The following is a 20,953-nucleotide window of genomic DNA, read 5'->3' as shown; positions in this document are numbered from 1 at the left end:
GGTAGCTGCTTAAAAAATAAATTAGGGTGGGCTACATGCCTAGCGTGGAGGTTGGCCCCTTCAGAGGCGGGGATGCTTGTCTCTGGGCTGCAGCTCCGTTAGCAGCGGCACAAGCTGCGTTGTGGGAGCATTCGAGAAGCAGCGTGCACCTTCTGCAAGGTTGCATCAGAGGGAAGTAAACCAGCGAAATTATCCTAATAAATTATAATAATTGTGCCTGGTGGCATGCGGTAATTTAAAAGAGATTAATCTAACAAGCCTTAAATATGAATAAATAATAAACATCTTCATGCATTGGGAAACTTATTCTGCTTATTTCTGAATGAATATTAATTAATCCTCATAAACCCAATGCAAAAATCGATCCATGTGGAGAAGGCACAAGATATTAAGTATACGAAATTGGACAGAGCCTAGATGAATATTCTCATCATCAATTAAAGTCGGATTACACTGCCGCTCGACTCCGTCACTGGCTGCCTGGCGAGGAGAAGCCGGCTTTAAAACGGGGGCTGTGCTGTTGTGGTTCGTATTCGATTTTGTATCCCTTGTTTCCTGGCAGCGCTGGCTGGCTGGCTTACTGCTGGGTGCGATGGGCCAGGAATTATCTAGTGTCCCTGTGAGAAAGAAGGGAACCACAGGTGATGCTTGGCCATCAGAGAGCTGTCTGGTGCTGGAAGCCGGTGTCCCCCCGTGCCACGGTGTGTCCTCTGTCCTGCCTGCGTGCAGATCCATGGAGCTGGGAACTGGGAGCCTCGCCTCCTGATTTCTGCAGAGATAAATACTGCAGAAAAACTTTCTTGCCTGGCAAAATGACCCCTCGGGCCGTGCTGTCGAACTGGGTAGGGTACGATGCTGTCCCAGGCGATGGTGCTGGTTAGGTGATGCATGGTGTGTGCAGAGAGAGGGGGGTTTAACCGGAGCAGAGCTGAAGACCTGCTCCGTTTTGAGTGGGAACATATGGAAGATGGATGAGAGGGAACATCTGCACCATCTGCTGTAGGAGAGCTCTATCCTTCATCCTCCCACCTCGCTGCATTGCTGTTGTGTTTGGATGATATCCTTCATTCCCTCCCATTATCGCCGTTCTCCTAAGGCCACGTCTGTCTTCAGCAAAATGCTTTGCTTAGCAGTAGGCTGCACCGGGAGCTCCTACGTGGAAATTTCTTCTGCTGCCTTTTCCTGAGCCTGGCTTGGGCAAATATAATTTGCCTGTACGCATTGCCTGTACAAGTGGGCACCAGGATCTTGTTTTCAGTGAGCGTACGCTGCGTGCCAGAGTGTAAAGTGAGCTGGGAGGGATAACTGGGGTGTTTGGAGATGCACTGGGGCCGAGGCGGGGGAGGCTGGGGATGGCGGGAGTGATGCTGCTGCGGGCAGTCGCTGGGTGATGCTGGGCTGGTGTGCTCCCGGCGAGGCAGGGATGGTGTTTTGCATCTTGGTTTAAATCCTAAAGCCTGGCAGAGTTAAATGAAGGTCGCCGGCTGTAAAACATGACAAGGACGTTTTAAAACGTATCATAAAATAAAATGTAGCTAGAAAAAAGCTTACGATGGCACCTGCGGCAGGCTTTGGCCTCCGTTTTAAAAGCTGCCTTGATCTTTTAACATGGAAGCGATTCGCTGCCATTGTACCGTGGCTGAGATCTGCAGATACGGTGCTCAAAAGTGTCTGGAGGCTGCTGGTGTCCTTGGGGTTTAAAGCTAGGGGGGAAGGGGAGGAGGAAAGGAGAAACGCATCCTTGTGCCTCCCTGAGCCGGGCCGGGGCTTGCTTCAGGTGGACGTCGGGCTCGTGGTCTAAAGTGTGAAGGTAAAGGGCGTCCGGGGGGGCGCGTGGGAAGGGGACTGTTGAAGAGCCCGGGGGGATGTCTCCCTGGGGTTTGTTCCGCTGCAGAATTTTCTGTGACCTGGGAGTCCAGAACCATAGAATCCCAGAATTCTTTAGGTTGGAAAAAGACCTTTAAGATCATCAAGTCCAATCATTAACGCAGCACTGCCCAGCCCACCGCTGAACCGTGCCCTAGGCGTGGCAGCTGTGCGTTTTTTAAACATGTCCAGGAGCGATGACTGCACCGCATCCCCGGGCAGCCTGTTCCGATGCTTGGCCACCCTTCCAGTGAAGGAATTTTTCCTGATATCCACCCTAAACCTCCCGCTGGTTCCGTCTGATACCCGTAATTACGTGACTGCCCAGCCCCGCAGGGAGATGGGGTGACACTGTATGTGTGCAATTGGTGGATGGCTTTCTTGTACAGGGTAACAACACGCTGGCTGTGAATTGCACAGAAATATTTATGTTTTTCCTCTGCCTCTGTTTTCACTCTTGGGTAAGTAGAAAGGTCTTCACGATCTACTGCATGTAAGAAGTGTTACGAGCTAATTAAAAAAACCCATCAGCCCCCAAATCTAGATAGTACCCATTTCCCCAGAAAGCAGCAATTAGCAGATGTCTGTCTTGCTTTCACCTACAGCTTAAATACCAAAGAAGTATCTTCCCTACTTGCAGCAATATTTGAGAAGCATTAGCAATCAGCTTTCCATGCTGCCTTGAATGTTAGGGATGGATGGGCAAATACAGCAATGTTTGCTCTGGTTTGTGAACTGGACCTGTGTGTGCATCTTTTTGGAACACTTCATAAAAGTTTTCAGAAACCCTTTACATGAGAAAAGAATTTTCAAATGGAAATGTGAGACCCAGATTTTGGCATAAAGTGAGAACCACCCTGGTATCATCAGCAGGCCGGGGATTAGACTTAGTATGAGAATAACAGATATTTTGAAGAATTTGAAAATATGGAGGTTGCTTTATTATTTGTATGCATCTAATGAGTTTGTGTATTTCTACTTATTGGATATTTTCTGAATTTCCTGACAGGTCTTACTGAGATTGCAGATTCTTTGGGTTAGTTCGTTTTGCAAGGGTTGTGAAGAGCCTGGGAATATGCCCTTTTGGTACACAAACGGGCTTGCTGAGTGAAAGCACCACATAAAAAGATGACAAAAGGAGCAGATGATCTATGGCCTGGTTTCCCTTCTGCGTAGAGCGTGCAGTGGTGTCGTTTACCATTCATCACCCTAAGGACAAACTCTAGCATTGACAGGTACGCATTTTTGCCAATCCTGACTTTTTTTCCATTTCATTTAATATGTTTCTCCAACCGGCAGATACTGTATTTGTTGGGAAAGGAGGGGAGAAGAGCCCACGTCAGTATGAACATCTGTGGAGTCCAGGCAGAGACAAAGGTTCGCTGAGCTTTGGAGCAAGCCCGGCACGTGCTGTCTCTGCACACCCCTCCCCAGGGGAAGGTTTCCCAGCCCCTGCACTGGGAATCGGAGGGACGGGTTCCGGGAGGAGCAGGCGGTGGCTTACAGGGTGGGCGCTCCCCCTGGGTACTTAACTGATAGCTGATACCACCGCAGTCTTGCCTTGGTGAACCCAGATGTGCTTTCATATCCAGAACGCCCGTGGCAGTGGAATTGCCAGCTGGTTGCTGGTTCCCAGCAGGTTCGTTCCCGTTGCTCTGGCTGCAATGTTTTGTGCATATTTTGAAGACCCTGTGGCACAGGAGGCCGCGGTAACGCTGAACCTTGCACCCTTGCAGCAGCTCCACAGCAGCTGTGTGCTCCCAAAAGCAAAGCGCGATCGATCGCATTGGTGATAGCCAGCGACGTAAAAACAAGGAAGAAGCAGGGAGAGTGCACAAAAAGGGGATTTGTCAGACTGAAAGCTTATAGCTTTACGAGTGTCTTTAGTGGATGCTTTGTTGCAGCTGAAAGCATTAATTAAATGTATGGCATCGGGGTTTTTCTTAAGGTGGGGAGTGCTGGAGCGAGGACTGAGTTGCAGCAGCTCATGTGGATGTCACAGCATCTGCACTGCTTGAGGACAGGAGGCAAACCAGCCCAAGCATGTACAAAATACAGTGAATTTTAAGCATAATTATAATGTAGCTTGGTGTTGTCCAGGGTTTTCTGGAAATGCCTTAAATCTGACAATTCCCATTAGAAATATGTATATATCTGTTGTTGTCCTCCATGCTGATGTGGAGACCACCAGCCACTTTTTACAGCGGAGGGACATGGCTTGATGTCACGGGGACAGAAGTCTCTCCTGGGCAGGTTTTTCACGCTGGTGCGTAGTGGTGTGAGCGATCGCTGCCTGCTGGTTTCGGCCCCCGCCGGAGCGGGCGGCTGTGGCCGAGCCATGCCTGCTGCCCTGCGCCGGGCTGGGCGCCGGGGCTGCTCCCCAGGGGAGGCTGCTGAGCACAGCCTGCAGCGAGTGAACCCGGCATTTACAGGGCATCATCCTGAAAGCTGCGTGTAACCTGTGGTATGGCACCGGCAAGGAGTTAGCAGCAGCAATATGGTCTAACTGGGGAATTTTAAAAGTGTTTTTATGTAGATCCATTGCCAAGGATTTCAAAGAGATTGTGCTTTGGTCTTTGCTGCAAAGGGAACAAAGTGTGCGAGTTTGACCTGTCTGGAGAAGCTGTTCCTTTGCCTTGCTGCTAGGCAGGATTTAAATCCTGCTGTCGTATTGCATTGATCCCGAATAATTGCTTTAATAGCAGTCCCCGTGTAAACAGTAACTAGGCTTCTGTCGCTTAAGTAATGAAATTACATATATTTTTGCCCTGGAAGAATTTATCCTGCAGCTAGTGTTGCCTCCCTGGGATGAGGAAGCTCCTTGCTCTGAGCCTGGACAGCGTGAGCCTGCATGCCCCAGGAGAAACACATGAGGAGGAAAGATGAGGGGAGGGCAGAAGTGTGGGGAAATAAATTCCTTTAGGTATCAGAGCAGTTGCTTCTGTTAGACAAGAAAATAATGGGTTGCATTGTAGGCTGTAATTCCCACAGAATGTCTCGTGGTTTCTCTTTGTCTGGGCTCCTCTATTAACACCCAGTGTGATTTCCCCTTCTACCGAGTAGCTGCTCTCCACCTCAGGGTACTTCTCCTCAGATGATCGTATGCAAATTGGATGGGTTTCCATCAGAAGAAGTCAGCAGCACCTTTCTCTCCCCTGCCTTCGCAGTCCCTTTTGTGAGCGAGCACAGACCGCTTCGTGCTCCTCCCATGATGATCTGTCGTTCACAGAGGTTTTCATGCCTCAATTTCAAGCAGCCACCAGAATTTGTAAGGTGGGAAAAGAGCAGTTTATGAACCAAAGGTCCAAGTTCAAGCATAAGAAGCAGATCATCCCAGCTCAGCAAAGTAAACTCTTGCTTTACCAGAGCTTTGGGAGCTTAGTTTCTTTTTTCTTTCTTTGTATTTTCAAATACACATGAAGTGCTTTGGGCTGGTGCGCAGCCTGGACTCCAGCCCTGTCTGTGTGCGAGTGCACTGCTCCTAGGGAGAAACGAATTAGTGACACCCGCGAGTGTGTCCGAGAGTATTGTAGTGATATTTATGCTTCGGCAGAAAGCAAGCAAAGAAGATTCTAGCACAAAAATAAGACTCATATACAGCCCAAAAGGGAAACCATTACAAAAGCACAGCAGTCACAACGTCTTCGCATGCAATGAATGGCTTTTACTTGGAAGAGCGATTTGTAATATAGCAATAACTGGCAAAATGTGTATGCCTGGATCATAAACTCTCAGTAATGTGGAGCTAAACAGTTAGCAAAATTCACCACATCTTTATAAAGTGTGGAAAGTATACTTGAAGTATATATATATCTGTATCTATCTCTGTATTTTCTACAGCGCAGTAGTTTCATATGGTTCGATCTACTGCATACAGGCAATTTGCATGTGATTTAGTGCAATATTTATGCCAGGCATTTCATGTTGGTCTAAGTAAATGAAGTAGTGCTGGCAATCCTTTTCATTATTAATACCGCTAGAAGTAATGATTTTGTATACCAAGTTGCAGGTTTCAGTGAGCAGATCCCTAGTTAATGTAATGCGTTTGACCTTCACACTTAGCGGGGTGAGTTCTGATAGTCTATCTGTTGTGTAATTGCCTTCTGATTATTATTCACCAACCCTGGTATTGTTTAATGTGCAGATTAGTATCTTGCTTGTGAGCTTTGGTTCATAACCACAGCTCTACTACACATCATGCTATTTTGTCCTTAGTAAAATCACCATAGTAACATTGCAGGGAAAATAGTGTGCCTTGTATTTTTATCCTGTGCTGAAATACCAGGGCTGGCTAATATTTTTCTTACTTTTGTCCACCTCTCATCTATTACCGCTTGCAGAGGCCGGAGGAGGTTGTACTTTCGGCTTCCAGATGATTGCAGTTTCTCCTGTGGATGTGTGCAAGACCCAGTGATGCTCATGGAGAGGGGGAGCGCGTTCTGCAGCCGCTCTGTACACCACGCTGCTCTTGATCCCTTGTGCTGACCGCTGCAAGCAAGACGAAAGATAGTCCTTGCTTCAAACAACTGGTAATTAAATGGCTCAAACCCAAGCCCTGTTTTATGCACAGGCAATTGAGAAATGGAAGAGTAAAGTTATTTCAGGGTGTTGTGTAGAGAGTATTGGGCTTGCGTTGTGCCGCCCTGGGGGTTTGCTCCCTGCAGAAGGTCTCTGCTCTTCGGCTCCCTTGTCATTCTCATTAATTAATCTTCTGTTCAATAAGCATTTGTCTGTTTAGATGGGTGGCTTTGCAGGTAAACTGATTTTCCCCCTTTCTTTCAAGAAGGCTAAGGAAATTAGTTCCCCAAGCAGATCTGTGCATTTTGAGGGGGATATGACTGTGATTTTGATGGCAGCGATTGCTGAGCTCTGTTACCTTCAGGTGCAAAAGCATAAGGAGCACAAACTATGGTCTTGCACCCAGTGTGGCACAGGGTGACCAGGAGCATCCTTGTCCCGGGGAGGAGCAGGATCCGGGATCAGGCGACTGGTCCCAGTGCTGCAGCTGCACGCCTGTTGGCCCTCACCCAGCGGGGGGCTTGCCTGGGGGTTTCCCTGCTCGTTAAAGTGGGCTCCACTGCCTTACATGAAATGAGAGAAAGCTCTTGTGCAATAGTACATTGGTGAGTTAAACTCTGTGATTCTGAAAATAATAATTGGGTTGCCAGTATGTGTTTAAACAAGGGATAAATTATACGTGGGTTTTGGCATGCAATTTCACCCCTACTGGTCCAGAAACTCATTACAAAGGTAGGAGTGATCGCGAGCCAAGATTTCCAGCCTCCATTCTCTTTCCAATAAGACTTTATACTATTGCGTTATAATCTTCGGCTGATATCAGCATGTATCATGCCCTAACTGCCACGGGTGATAAAACATTTGACAGGTTTCCACATCCCCGTTAAATAAAACCCTGTAATGGTAAATCACCTGGGGCAGCATCCCTTGGCTGGGTACCGAGCACGTTGTTTTTCAGCCTGAACCTCTCTGAGATGTGAGAGGTGATATCGCGTGCTTGCCCGCCCCGTGCAGCGCTGCCGCCTCCCTCAGAAATGCTGGGGACGGTTTCGGAAGCCCTTACAGTTGCTGTTGCAGCTCCTAAGAGCAGGGGATCCTCCTGCAGTGATTTTTCCAGGGAAGTCCTGCTGTGTGGGCAGCCAGCCCAGCATGTCTGAGCTGCAGCGGGAAGCTCCTCTGCAAACCTTAATTCCTTCCCTTACCCCCCCGGCAAATAGAAATCAGCTGCTCTACTTGAGTTATTTTGCTTTGATATGGAGAGGAATAAGTTAAATATGTTCCTTGAACTATGGCAGAATAGTGGGTCCAAAATGTTGATGGTATTTTTTTTTTGATCCAGAAAAAAAATAAATAATTACCGTCGGGGGTATATGCTGAGAGGTGTCATACGTACAGCTTCCACAAACAGAGCAGAGCTTTGGCAGGGGTTAGAAATCCCTCTTTGGCATGATGATTTGTGGCCGTGTTGCTGCGTTATTGGGTTGTCAACTTGGAAGAAAAAAAATACCCCTGTGCTTTCATTTATTATGCCTGGGAAGAGGGCCCCCATTGCTCTTCTCGCTCTTGTCTTGATCCATCATGATGTGCAAGCGCGGGGAGGGAGGCTGCGCGCTGGGATCTCTGCTCCCCTCCTAAACACTTCTGCAAGCGGTGGTTTCACTTACGGTGACGTGGAAGGTGAAAGCTGGACTCTTCCAGCCGCTTGCCTGCCGTTTTTGAGGTATTTATGGGAGAAAGCGGAACCCAAATGTTTGAGGAAGAAGGCCAGAATGTCAGCTGGGATATTCCTTGTAGAAATTCAGAGAGGCGAAAAAAAATGGGCCACTCTCGACTACTTTTGGCTTGAATTTTTCCTGTCCTGTACAAAAAAAAAAATGCTACTGGAGGACACGGGCCCCAAATCATTAACAAACCCATCTGCAGACCGTGCGCTGGCACAGATGGGCGTTTTGCTTCAGTTCTTGATTAATCAAAGACAGAAGTGTGTGTTTGCCTGCTCCTTATGAAGAGAAACTGTTCCATAGAGAGCAGTAAAGCTTGTTTTGGCACTTGAAGCAAAACCTCTTCTCCTGGAGCAGGTTGCTTGGTGGTGTGACCAAGGTCAGGAGTATAAGCATGGGACGGGGCTGGGTGCTGAAGGCAGGGCAGAAGCAGCTCCCGTCAAAGCCAATATCTGTGCGAGGAGTACGCAGTTTGGGTTGCAATAGTTAGATATATAGGTAAATAATAGGAAAGCACTCAACTCATAAGTGCTTACCGTCAGAATATTCATGCATCTTTGCTGTTACAAAACGCTGTTTCATATTACTCCTCTTTATTGCCTGCCTTCACGTGTTTTGTTTTTTGGGAAATAGATTTTTAATAGGCTGCTTCAGCAAACAGGTGTCAATTCACAAATGCTCCACTATTTACCTATACATACAAAATAATGAAGTATATATATGTAGTAAAGTATACCTACTTGTCCTTGGTTCCCTTTTGGGTACTTTTTGGGTTGCTTGCACAACTCAGCATTAGTGAAATCTACCCAGGCAGCACGCTGGAAGAGATCCCCTTACCATAATGTGTTCAAAATGGGGTTTAAACATCCTGCAGACAAAATGTACCACATGCAATTTCACTCCCAGGTCACGTTAAGTGCAATTACGTTTATGTGACTCTGAATCAGTTTCCTTAAGTATCTGGGCTATATATTTAACTTCCCAATGAAATGGCTTATGCTGTAAATATTGAGGCCATCCAGGGTGATTAAATATTAAAAATGACATTTAAAGAAAGCCCCAGTTGCCGTGTGCATTGAGCTTTCACAGCTTTTGGCAAAGTGCAGGCTGATAGCCAAGCTTTGCATCTGGCCACTGATGCTTGTTGCTGCGAAAAAACAAGACCCCCCCCCTAAGGAAATCCCACCTGGGGGTTACAGGTGGGTGTCGGGGCCCTCTGTGTCCCCAGGACAAGACCAGCAGGGCCTGAGCTTCAATATCTTCTTACCTCTCCCTTGCTCAGCCAGCATCTGGCCAAAAATTTCCAGCGTCACAGAGAAGAAATAAAAAACTCTCAGGTCCCGAGGGCAGCCCTGGTGATGGGAACGGCTTTGGTGACTCCAAGAGGGGGCAGGATTGACCCTATGTTACTATCCGTTTGCAGGGGGTTTCTCCTGCCTGTGAGCCCTGGCGCGAGCATGCTATTGGGCAGCAGATTTACTAGTGAGTTTCCGAAGAGCAAACCAGAGCCAAAGCACCCCAAACCCGAGGCAGACATGCTTTCCCCTGCGGCGTGTGCTGGCTGTCGGGCAGGGAGGTGCCGGGCTGGCCGAGTGTCCTCTCTCAGAAGGTTCTACCTCGCTGAGGGCAGGGATGGAGGCACTGCTCCCGTTGGGGGGGGTGGTTGTACCGGGCTGGGCAGTGGGATCAGTATGTTATAAAGTGCTTGGTAAATTCAATCTTTATTCCGCATAGCATCTCTCCAACAACTGGCATGAAATTCCTGAAGAAAATATATATGGAACAATTACGACGGTCCATTTAAACGGTACAGAAAATGAAGCAGATTTAAGGAGAAACCTTAAAACAGCCTACTTGCTTCAGGTATCACAAGGTAATTCATTCCCCTACAAGGAGCACAGTAATAAAGACTAAAGCTCTCCTGCCCAGGGTTTGACTTCTAGAGGTCAGGACTTTCACGAGGAGAGAAGTTGTGGAGTAATAACTCAGGGAGAAGGCGCCTTACCCGAATACAAAGTCTTTCTGTATGTAATAAAAATCCAGTGCACATGCAGCCCTTGGCTCCCTTGTAATCAGAATTAAATAGCCTGACAGATACTGTTGATTTTTCAAAATTACCTTTGTACTGTACTATTAAATTCTACAACAGACCTAAATGCGAAGAGGAGGATGGGGAGGGAGGGTGGGTCTGGGCACAGGGTGGTACCCAGCCGGGGGTCTTGTGCAGGGGCAGCAGCAGGGGGTGGGGGGGCTGTGGGGGCTGTGGTCCGGCTCAGCGTCATCTCTGACATGGCTTTAGGGGGGTCCCAGATCCAGCCTGGCCTGCCGTGGAGACCCGTACCTGGCGTGGAGGTGGGCAGGGGCACCAGGAAAGCACTTTTCTGCACCATCCAGTGACACCGAGCATAATTTTTTTTAATTACCCTCCCTGACAAGGCTTACTGTTTGTCAGTCCTGAAATAAAGAAGTATTAAAAGTCAGAAATTTACAGGATCTGCGCGCCTGTGGGAAGGGCGTAATTTCAGGCTATTGATTTAAAGGGATATAAATCAGAAGGGAATAATAAGTGTAGTAGCTGTCAACTTTAGGATTGCAGGTGACGTGTGTTTTATTTGGTAGGGGTCTTTTTTTGGAAGAGCGTATAGCCATCATTTGTTCGAAGTGGGAACAGTACAAATGGGCTGCACACTGATCTTTGTCCGAGTGGGAATGAGCTCCTGACCACATCTCATTCGTCATCCCAAAACCCCACGGTGTCTGGGAGGCTCATCGGTCTGAAGATAAGTTGCTGCCTCTGCATTTCTCATGGCTCCGACACGCTTGCAGTTCACTCTGTTCAGCAAGATAAACCTGTTGTAAGCGAAATGAAGGAGGCGGTGCACGAAAGGACCCGGGGCGCCTTTGCACGTTGGTCTTGTAACAGTCGTGTTCCCCGAAGCAGAGTGTGTGGAGAGGGCAGAGGAATCTGTGGCTTCCAATAAAACCCCACTCCAGCTAAAAGAACCCCAAACACACAAATGACAACTGTCACGCTATCGCAGAAACCATGTACTGAATCTGAAAATACCCAACACAGCTAAAATGCTGGAAGAAATTTTACAAACTGTTAGAGAGAATGAAATAGTTGGGTGCCTTCCATGCTGGTGGTTGAAATTCATTGCAACTGTGCTCATATTAGTAGCTTCAGTGACATACAGTGAATGCATGCTAATTTTAACCTTCCATCTGGAAACATCGCTGGTTAAGTGGAAGTGTCCTCGTCACACTTTATTTCAATAGGAAGGTACTTGAGGCTTTTGGGAACTTCAGATTTGAAATGACATGTGCAGAGCGGCTGAAAACCATTTATTAAAGCAGTATTGATGTGCTCATTTTAGACTTACGGCTTTACCTATGGAGCTGGAGGTCTGCAAAGCCAGGTGCAGTGGAATGTTCCTCTGCACGTCTGCTGATCGCTTTTATTATTTGTGACAACCTGGTATGTCCCCAGAGGTCACAAAATATGAATCCCCTTCAATGGGTTCCCATCGAGGACAGTCATGAAGAAGGATTCTTCTCGACTCAACACATTTTTTTTCCAAAACCCCTGATGCGTTTTGACTCAGCAGGTGAGTTGCCACTTAAGTTTATCCCCCAGTGGTCTTGAGAGACTTTTGCAAGCAAGTCAGTGTCTGAGATGAGCAAGAGATTTTGTTTAGGTTCCTCTTGAGTGCCGGATTGCTTTCCAGCTGAGAGCAGGTACTCAGTTTGGGCCTGGATCTTGCACTAGAATATAGGGCTGCCTACAGCTCCTGGTGGTTTCTTTAATTTATTTAGCCCCCCCCCCCCCCCCCCCCCCCCCACCCCCCCCCCCCCCCCCCCCCAGTATTTTAGTCATGTAGCCACTCATGAATACTGTGAACAAAACTTTTCATACGTTTTTATGCCAAATGATCTTCAGATCTGCAAGAGCCGTGGGCTTTTTATGTGCCTGCCGAGGTTGCGCTGAACCCTACTCAATCTGCATCTCCAGTAACACTTCCCAAAGCTGGAGAGAATATTTCAAAAGCCTGCTCTGACGTTAACCCTTTCTTTTCGTTGCTCTAGCAGATCAGCTAGGTCTGCATGCAACCCCAGGCTGGAAACCATGGCAATGTAAGATAAATTAAAGGTGATTAAATGCTTCCCTGCTTCCTAGGGTGAAGGGCAAGTTGGGACACCACAGCTAACTAATTGGTCCTGGGTTATAGAGGAAATCTGTGGTATAGTAGGTACTTGAGTTGCATGTATGAGGCAAGTGTCCTGTAATTGCACCTTCGGCAGGCTGTGGATAATTCTGTTGCTTAGCCGTCAATGGGATAATGGACTTGCTTGTTCCCTGCCCTCCTTGGAGAGCAGAGTCGATGTGCGTGTTACTATGACCACAGGAGCAGTGGAAAATAGTGATTCTTCTTGCCCCGCCATTGCAAATGGTGGTTTGAAGGTGGACATAGCCTACCCCACATCTGCCAAGCTGGCAGTAGCGTGCGGTGAAGCCGATGGGCTGACCGTGGGGGTGGGGAGCCCTGGAGCATAACCTGCTTTTAACGAGAAGGCATCAGTGAACGTCGTTAATTTCTCTGCCACGCCTGTTGGCAGCAGCAGCGTGGCGTGTGTGGTTCCCCCGGTGCAAAGACTGGAAGTGGATGCAGGCTCGTCATATTGGTGCTTTTAGGGAGACTGTAGTGGAAAAGGGAACAGATGTTGTGACTAATTGTCTTTTTTTTGTTCATTTAAGCTTCTCATCTCAAATGTCAAAGTATTAAAATCTCAGTCCAGGAAGTTACAGTAAAAGAACTGAGCTCGTAAGCAAAATTTTTGCCTTGGCTGCTGCTACGTGTATTTCTCTGCAACTGATTTTTTTTTTTTTTTTTTTTTTCTTATGGGACTTGAATTCTACTACTTAACTCTGTTAAAAGACTATCCAGATACAATTTGCCCTTGAATTAACAGGCACCATCATGTCCCCCTAAACCATGCAAATAGATTGCAAGCTTGCGGGGCATCAGGCTCAGGCGAGGGGCTGGTTTTTGAGTTTTCCTGAGCAACAAACGAGCTGAATGTGCTGGTATGCAAATCTCCTCCCCTGCAGATCCACCTGCACCGCATCCACGCAGCTCATCAAACGGAATATCTGAGACAGTTTACTGAGCTGCTGGGTCCTGTCTGCTGCTGGCTGGGGAGATGGTTTTGCAGCTTGTCCCTGTGATGCGGGAGGGGTGGTACCAGCCCACTGCTCCTGCACCCACCGCCCCATTTTCCCCACCCCTGCCGGTGAGGGGCCAGCCGAATTTTGTTTTTCTGGGGATAACATTCTTCTGTTTGTGCATGTTGATTTGAAATCTGGGTAAAAAGTTAGGCTAACAAGTTTTGACTTTCTAGGACTGCATTACAAGCCACACCTCTTGGTTATGAGTATGTGGGGAAGGGGCATGAAACATGCAAGGTGAATTCTGCAAGAAGCTACCGAAACCCTGGAGCCGGGGATCACAGCGGAGCCCGTGAGGCCTCCCCTCCTGACCAGAATACACCTGCAAGCTAAGTTTGATTTACTTGCCCTTTCTTTCTGAGGGACGTGTGGGGTTCTGCTCTCCCCCTGGCCGGTGCGGCGGCCACATGCGAGCCAGCCCCGTGCTTGGCTTTGCTGGCTGCAGAGGGCACTGATGTCTTTCAGTGCGAGCCACTGGCCTGGCCTAATTAGCCACAACCTAATAAAGAGACGTTTTGACATGCGGGGAAGCAAACATCGGTTTTGTGCAGTGAGAAACGTTTATGATGGAAAAACTGTTCTTTTGCTTGGTGTGCACGCTCGGCAGCAGTAAGTCTGACCGTCACTTGTAACAGGGGCTTACTTAATGGCACCTTCTTCTACCACCCGCTCCCCTTCCACTCCTCAGAACCGTTGGAGAAGAGGCTCAATAACATAAACTCTCCCCAAACTGGTGGGTATCGCCTGTGCCACACTGCCTGTCAGCCCGGCACAGCCCCCAGCTCCTGCCTGTCTCCTGCCTGCAGGCAAGAACTATCGATTAGCTCACTGCTGTTAACTAAGCACATGCAAGATGGAAAATGCTAGCTTTATTTTAATGAATGCCTTTGAGTAAGTGCTTTTGGTAATGCTGATATACATATATATATATTTTATTTTTTTTCTTATAAGGGTCCATGATACTGCAGAATCTCCTGGGGTTAATACAGTTTAAAAACACAACTGAGCTGGGTAATAGTATTTAAAATAATCCAAACACTGCTGTTTTATATGTGAAGTTGCCTCTGGCTTTGTTCCAGTATAAATCTACCTGGCTATTAACTCTGCCATGACTGATGTGATCCTTATTTTTCAAGGATGCATTAAGGGGAGCTGTGATTGAAAGATGGCATAAAAATTATGTGGTGTTACTGCTGAGATATCTCTGATTATAGCTGCCTTTTACATCTTCTGTAAATTTCTGTGTTTGCTGTGTTATTTCACTGCAAGGGTTTGTAAGTATTAAATTAATTTGGCGGCATGAGGTTCTAAGAAGCAGAAGATATTTGTGTGCCAAGAAAAACGGTAAACACAACCTTATCTGAACTTGATCTCCTCCTGGGGAGCCTTGTTCCTGCAGTAGGTGAGTAGCTCGAGGAAAGGACCTAATTCAGGGTGCAGTTGTGGGACTGTTGACTGATGGCAAGAGGAGACGTTACAGCAGAAATGGATTTGCTTTAGATAAAGTTAATTTTTCCTTCCGTGGTTTCCCTGAAAACCTAGACTTCATCCGTAGGGTGTCGCAGAACATACATCTGTGCGTGCGTATCCACCGCCCGGTTTGTTTAGCTGCTTCTGCAGGGTCTGCCTCTCCTCCGATGGCTAGGACGTGGAGCAGCACCAGGAGGGTTTTAGTTTATTTAAGATGCAAATGATGGAGGTCACTCAGGTGTTCGTAAATGGCTTTCTGGCTAACCCCAGGGCTGTCACAGCCTGCTTCAGAAGGGGCACATCAAGTAAGAGGTGAAGGTTGGAACTGTGTAATTGAAAAATAAGGCCAACAGAGCATCTGGTTTGCTTTCTGCTGCAGCACGAGACTTCGCCTCTACCTTGCTAAATAGCTCTTAAGAGAGATTATCATTAAAATCTGGCAGTGACTCAATTGGAGTACATCTGTGCAATGTGAAATCAAATCTTTATTTGAGTATGGAACACTTGGATCAGCTGACTGCCCGGTTTGTAGGTTTAAAAAAAAGGGGGGGGGGGGGGGGAAAGGAAATATATAGAAACAGTATTAAATAAACCCCCTTCTCAGTGCAAAGCTGGAACAATGAAGGTCACTACAGCAATTCCTCCTCTGGTGAGCGACCAGGTCCCCAGCTCTGCCTCCTGTTCACCCTCGCACCCCTGGGAACTGGCTCAGGAATTGCAGAACTGGTGTAACACAGTTTTTCCTGCTGCTGGGACATGCAGAAATACAGCCCTGCTACAGAAAGCCATCACCGTGGCGCTGCCTCTGCCCAGGGCAGGATGCTCGCGGCCACGAGAGGGGGGCCGGCGCTGAAGCAGGGTGGCCGAGCCCCAGGAATTAACAGATGAATACAGCAAACAATACTACTAGTGGGATATAGGACAGAGAAACAGAATGGATTATTAACTAGTCTGTGTTTGAATGAGATGCATTTTATTGCCCTTGCATGTTCTGTTCAGCAGAAATTCTTCTTACAGTCAGGGACATGGCTTAGTGGTTGACTTGGCAGTGTTAGGTTTGTGGTTGGACTCAATCTTAAGGGTCTTTTCCAACCTAAATGATTCTATGATTCTCTGAAATCAACTGAGCTATTGACTGTGACTGTTAGTTCTTACATTGCTGGATCCAGCAACTGTACTTAAAACAATTCAACAAATTATTATTTTGAATGAAGGATTATTGTCTGATGGAGAACATAAATGATCTAATTTTTTTGCTGATCACAATGCCAGAACTTGGGTATTTGGAATCAAAAATGTTTGCTTGGGAAATGTCAAAGCTGCTGCCTTCTGAATTGTGTGCCTAGAGGAACAGCAATGCCCTTGGTGTGAAAGGCTTTGCGGCGCGGTGGTTGTGCCCTGTGGGGTTAGAGACCAGAATCACGCCTTCGCGTCTTCTGGCCCATCAGAGCTCATAGGCAGGTGCCAATGGAAAGCGGTGAGCGCTGGCAGAGAGCTAGCCATGATCATCCTGGCAGTGATCTTTTCTTGGGGTTGATCCTGTGTCTTTGCCTTTGCTAGTCTTCACGTTCGGTGAAAATGGAGGGGAAAAAATCAGCCCAGCAGTAAACGGCTGAACAGAAAACAGTGGAATACATTTTTTTCTGTACACACATACACTAAATATTTAAATGAAAAAATCCCCTTTTTAGATATTGCATATCTTTTTTCTGTAAGTAATGTTTTTTCCAGTCATCTCAATTCAAGTGTATTAAATACAGTCCCAGTAGTAACTGTTCTTCTGCATAATAGCAATCTGAAGAAGCTAACATGCTTGCAACTATTTTTTTCCAGCAGAAATAAACCAGAATTTTGTGGATAGTGAAAGTGATGAACTTGATGTGTGCAATGAGGCAGAATGTTTTGATTTTTTTTTAGATACTTACTCATTTAGTAGTTGAAAACAAGAAATGATGGATGAACAGTACTGGTTTTGAATAAATATTATTCTGTTTCCCTCAGTAATTCTTGACCTGTACGCAAAATTTCTTGTTAGAAAGATTAGGTCATTAATTACATTAAAAAGCAAATAGTAAGTCCCATTTTGTGTCCTGCCTTTAAAGAAGAAGTTTCTGGGAACGGAGAAGCTTGGAAGTAGTGGTTTTAATTTCCACCACAGCTTTAATGCTTCATGAAAGACTTGCTTTTTGTCACCAGAAGGCGGAGGGTGCCCTTTGCTATGGAGCGTGCAGCCAGCTGTGGGCTCTGTGTGGAGCTGGGCCCTGCCGCCATGGCACCGCGCTGGCACGGCGGGAGCTGCCGCCATGGCACCGTGCTGGCACGGCGGGAGCTGCCGCCATGGCACCGCGCTGGCGCGGCGGGAGCTGCCGCCATGGCACCGCGCTGGCACGGCGGGCCCTGCCCCGCACAGCCGTGTTCCCACTTCGTCACAGCCGGCGGTGAGGAAGGGTGCAGCTGCCTGGCCTGCAGAGAGGCACGGCTGTGGCTCCCGCAGGTTGTGCCGGGCTCCTGGGAAGGCACTGGAAACACCAGTGGTTCCTCCAGGGCATGGGCTTCAGCCAGGCCATGGTGCTGCGCGTGAGGGGGCTGGTGGGTGTGCGGGGCCGGCGTGGTGGGACGTGCCAGCCGTGCTCTTCGGGCCAAGCAGTGCCGTGCTTGGCCCCGGCTGCCGTCAGCGCTCGTGGCGGTGTGCTGTAGGCCGCCGTTTGCCTGCCGGCGGCAGTAAACCAGACGTGTTTGCAGGGGTGTCTCTGTGCAATGGAGCTGCGAATGTCACACGGGCTATCATGCTGGTCGATGTGATGCTTTTAGGAAGAGTTGTGCGCGTATTTTGGCATCGGTTTCAGGAGATCCAACCCTGTGCAAACATTCCCTGGCATTTTCTCCTTCACCAGTAAGGACATGAGTTTCCTTTTGAGGCTCCCCAGGACTCTGAAAGCTTTAATGTCCATTAAAAATGCACGCTTTTTAGATTCCTGCTTCATCACGCTGTCAGCTGCTGTTGAGCTGCCGTGGGGACGGGGAGGGGTGGTTTTGCTGTGTGTCAAGCAGTCGGCTAAAGATGCCTCGGCTCTGCGGGGGGTGCTCAGAATGAAGGCTTTGCAGCGCGGCACTAATCGCTTCGGGAGGCAAGATTGACTACTCTTCAGCTGGGAGGGAAAATTATAAATACAGATATCGGAGCGAACACATTTTTGATGACAGAGGCTTTAAGACCCCTGAGAGGCGAGTCATCTCTAAAATTAATTGAAGGTCAAATGAGAGGGAAGGCTAATGTCCGTGGAGTCCTTGGTGTGACATATTGTTGCTGAATTCCTGGGAAACATGTGGCACTATCTTAATAGTGAGCTTCCAAAAAAGCTAGAAGTGTTAGATTCAGGAAGGAAAAAAAAAAAAAAAATAAAAAGAGATAAGAATGATTAGGTGGCTGAGAAGCCTGGTGGAGGGGGTAATTCCTCACTATAATTGAGGAGGAAGATCAAAAGAACTTGACACGAATGCTTGACTTAAAACAGTGGGGGGAATTACAAAGAGACTTAAGAAAAAGTAAATTAATTAAAGGGAAAAAAAATATCCATCTGTTCTGTAGCTGGAAGAAGTCATTTAGACCTTTTGCTGGTCCAAAGACCACCTACTCTTTATCCTAGGGAAGGGTAATCCATCATCCCTGCAGCCATGTGTGCGGATTTGGTGCAGGATGCCCAGGCTGCTTGCGCTGTGGCAGGGGAGCAAACCACGCGTCATGCTGCATCAGCTTATGGAAGGCCATATCAAAGTATGTGTAACTACTAAATTATTATTTGTACCCAAAATTATAGAATTAGGTAGTTTTGAAGGCTGAAAAACAGTGTTACAAAAGGGGGGGGGGGGGGGTTTGGGGGTGGAGGGAAAGTTCAGGAAGAGGCGTGCAGGGGGAGAAAACCTCTCATCGATGTTTTCAAGCAGTGGAACTGCCCCGTGAGAGTAGCGTGTGCTGAATGAAAGGCTAGAGCGACATGCTTGCTTATGTTGAGTAAGCGCTTTGATCCCGTTGATTTTAGTGTACCGATGCACGCTCATGCTATTTTACTCCTTGAGGTACTTGAAATGCCTGGTTTCAGTGAATCAATTGAGGAGTAATCCTGCTTAACACGAGGAGCAGCGGTATCAGAAGACAGCAAGGCTGTTTATGTAAATTCAGGTGGTCTCAAAGTATTGGGTTTCTGTCCTTTACCAGTGACTTCAGCGTTACTTATAACTCTAAGGAGGTTTAAGCATTTGTTTTCATGTGGGCAAAATTTATCATTGACTCCCTTGTAAGACAAATGGCTGTTCAGAAGCTTGCAAAGTAACGGTTTCACACTAGCTGTCCAAACGTTGTAAAAGCCCTGTGACTGTACAGGGTGTGGGACAGGCAGGAAGACTTAAAGATTTTCCTTATGACTGGAGGGTCGCGAGCCTGATCCGAAATAAAGGCTGTGTGTAAAGGACTTTCAGAACACATACAAAGCAACCGAAAAACAAAGGTGGGTGATGATCTGTGGGACTTCCCTTGTGCAGGTGTGATGTAGTTGCACCCAGAGATGCGCTGGGGTGGGAAGTGATGCTGTCCTTCCCTTCCAAGTCAGGAGCCAAACTAGCAAGAGGCTCCCGTGAGCCCCTCCAGCATGTCACAGGGCAAGCGTGCTGCTCCACAGGGAGGAGAGGGTTTTGCCTGAAAGGATAAACACGCCGTCACCAAGGCTAGTGAAAATGTCAATTCAGTGTCATACAGGTTAGCCCAGGCACCGTCCATCAGCGTGCCTGCAGCTTTTGAAGGCTTAATTTATGTTCCAAGCCCCAAATAGCTAAGGTCAGCTCGTGGGAAAGAATACAGTGGTGTTCCAGTTAGTGGCGTTGTTTAACAACCTCATTTACAAGGGACTTGGAGATGGTCCGGTGGGGTAGCCCACGTGCATGTGCCTGAGGACAGGCAGCCCGAGCTGCCCCCTGAGCTCAGCAGGACTGTCCTACAACTCTCCCCTGCCCAAAACATACACGCTCCCTCCCAATAATTGTTTTATTCAGATGTTGCTGTGACATCGGCCAAAAAATCCAAGGGCCTTTGAGAGACACCGATATTGTAGGTGGCCAAGTATGTTAAAAGTGCATTTGGCTACTGCCCTGTGTCAGAGCTATTCCTTTTCCTCTACCTAGTGTTGCATTGCTGCTCTGGAGGCTCCGATCATATCATGATTTGTGTGTGAAGAGCTCCTAGTCTCAGGGGAACTCTTCAGAAGGGAATAATTTCTTATTAAAGGGGAGATTGAAAGTCGTTTTTGGATATTACACATTGAACAGTCAATATGTAATGCACATTAAACTTGCCAGTCCCAAGTCTATTACTAATTTTCCAAAAAGGAAATTGTGGTTTCTTTGCTGCTTTTCTGCTTGGCAATTTCCTAATTTTATTCATTTCCTAGATCGTCAGTTCAGTGTTTGAGGGTTTTACAACCTCTAGAATCTCTTGTGGAGCAGGAGCACAGCATTTCATCATTGTAACATTTGCCTTCCCCCTTTCCCCAGGGAAGTTCTGATCCTGTCACTGGAGCTTTACCTGGGTGGACAGATGCTTCCCAAGGTGCCATCAGCTTTTCCCCCAGCTGGAGGCAATATGAAGATTTTCCAGTGCTTATTGTCTTTTTCTGGGAAGGTCTCGTTTGAAGTTAGATCGCTGTAGACATTTTTCCCTCTGCAGTGTAAGAACTTGCTGCCTTTGAAGTCTTTGGCTTTGCCATGTCCTCCCAGCCGATGGCACATCTTCATCTCTGTAGGTCTGGACCACTGTGAGCTGCACTCATATTTCTGCATGCTGAGGAGTGGAGATGGCACCAGAGCACCCAACCTCCTGCCGTCACCGTCTCACAGCTCTGCACGGAGGTTAACTAAGCAGTTTTCTAACAGCAACGAGTGAGAAAGTTGATGAGATACGCCCTGCGTCCTGTATACGTGTGTGCATGTATATACTTACACCTACACACAGAAATAGAGACAAAGCCCTTGTGCGTATATATGTGTATGTATATGTCTATATATTACACAAATATATATCATCCTAGAAAACTGTGTTCCCCCCTAGCAGAGTTTCTGTTCCCCCTTTTTCCCACAGCACCCACCAAGCTGTAAGTGCTTT

At 47.5% G+C, this 20,953-nt stretch overlaps 1 protein-coding gene across 3 annotated transcripts in view; it reads left to right on the top strand.

Moving 5' to 3' along the window:
- The window catches only part of MFSD1 (major facilitator superfamily domain containing 1), a 49,156-nt gene extending 30,971 nt beyond the window's left edge, over positions 1–18,185 (top strand). For 2 of the 3 annotated variants that reach the window (XR_005830778.1, XR_005830776.1), the window contains 5 exons: positions 2,876–3,101; positions 6,207–6,395; positions 9,840–9,978; positions 10,725–11,713; positions 13,506–18,185. The gene's annotated coding sequence lies outside the window, so the exon portion shown is untranslated. The remainder of the gene's footprint in view (positions 1–2,875; positions 3,102–6,206; positions 6,396–9,839; positions 9,979–10,724; positions 11,714–13,505) is intronic. The other variant, XR_005830777.1, reaches the window with a different exon arrangement.
- Positions 18,186–20,953: the final 2,768 nt, after the last annotated feature.

The sequence above is a fragment of the Falco naumanni genome, chromosome 13, assembly GCF_017639655.2.
Source record: "Falco naumanni isolate bFalNau1 chromosome 13, bFalNau1.pat, whole genome shotgun sequence".
In the NCBI taxonomy this organism is placed as follows: Eukaryota; Metazoa; Chordata; class Aves; order Falconiformes; family Falconidae; genus Falco; species Falco naumanni.
This window is presented reverse-complemented; position numbering and strand designations above follow the sequence as displayed.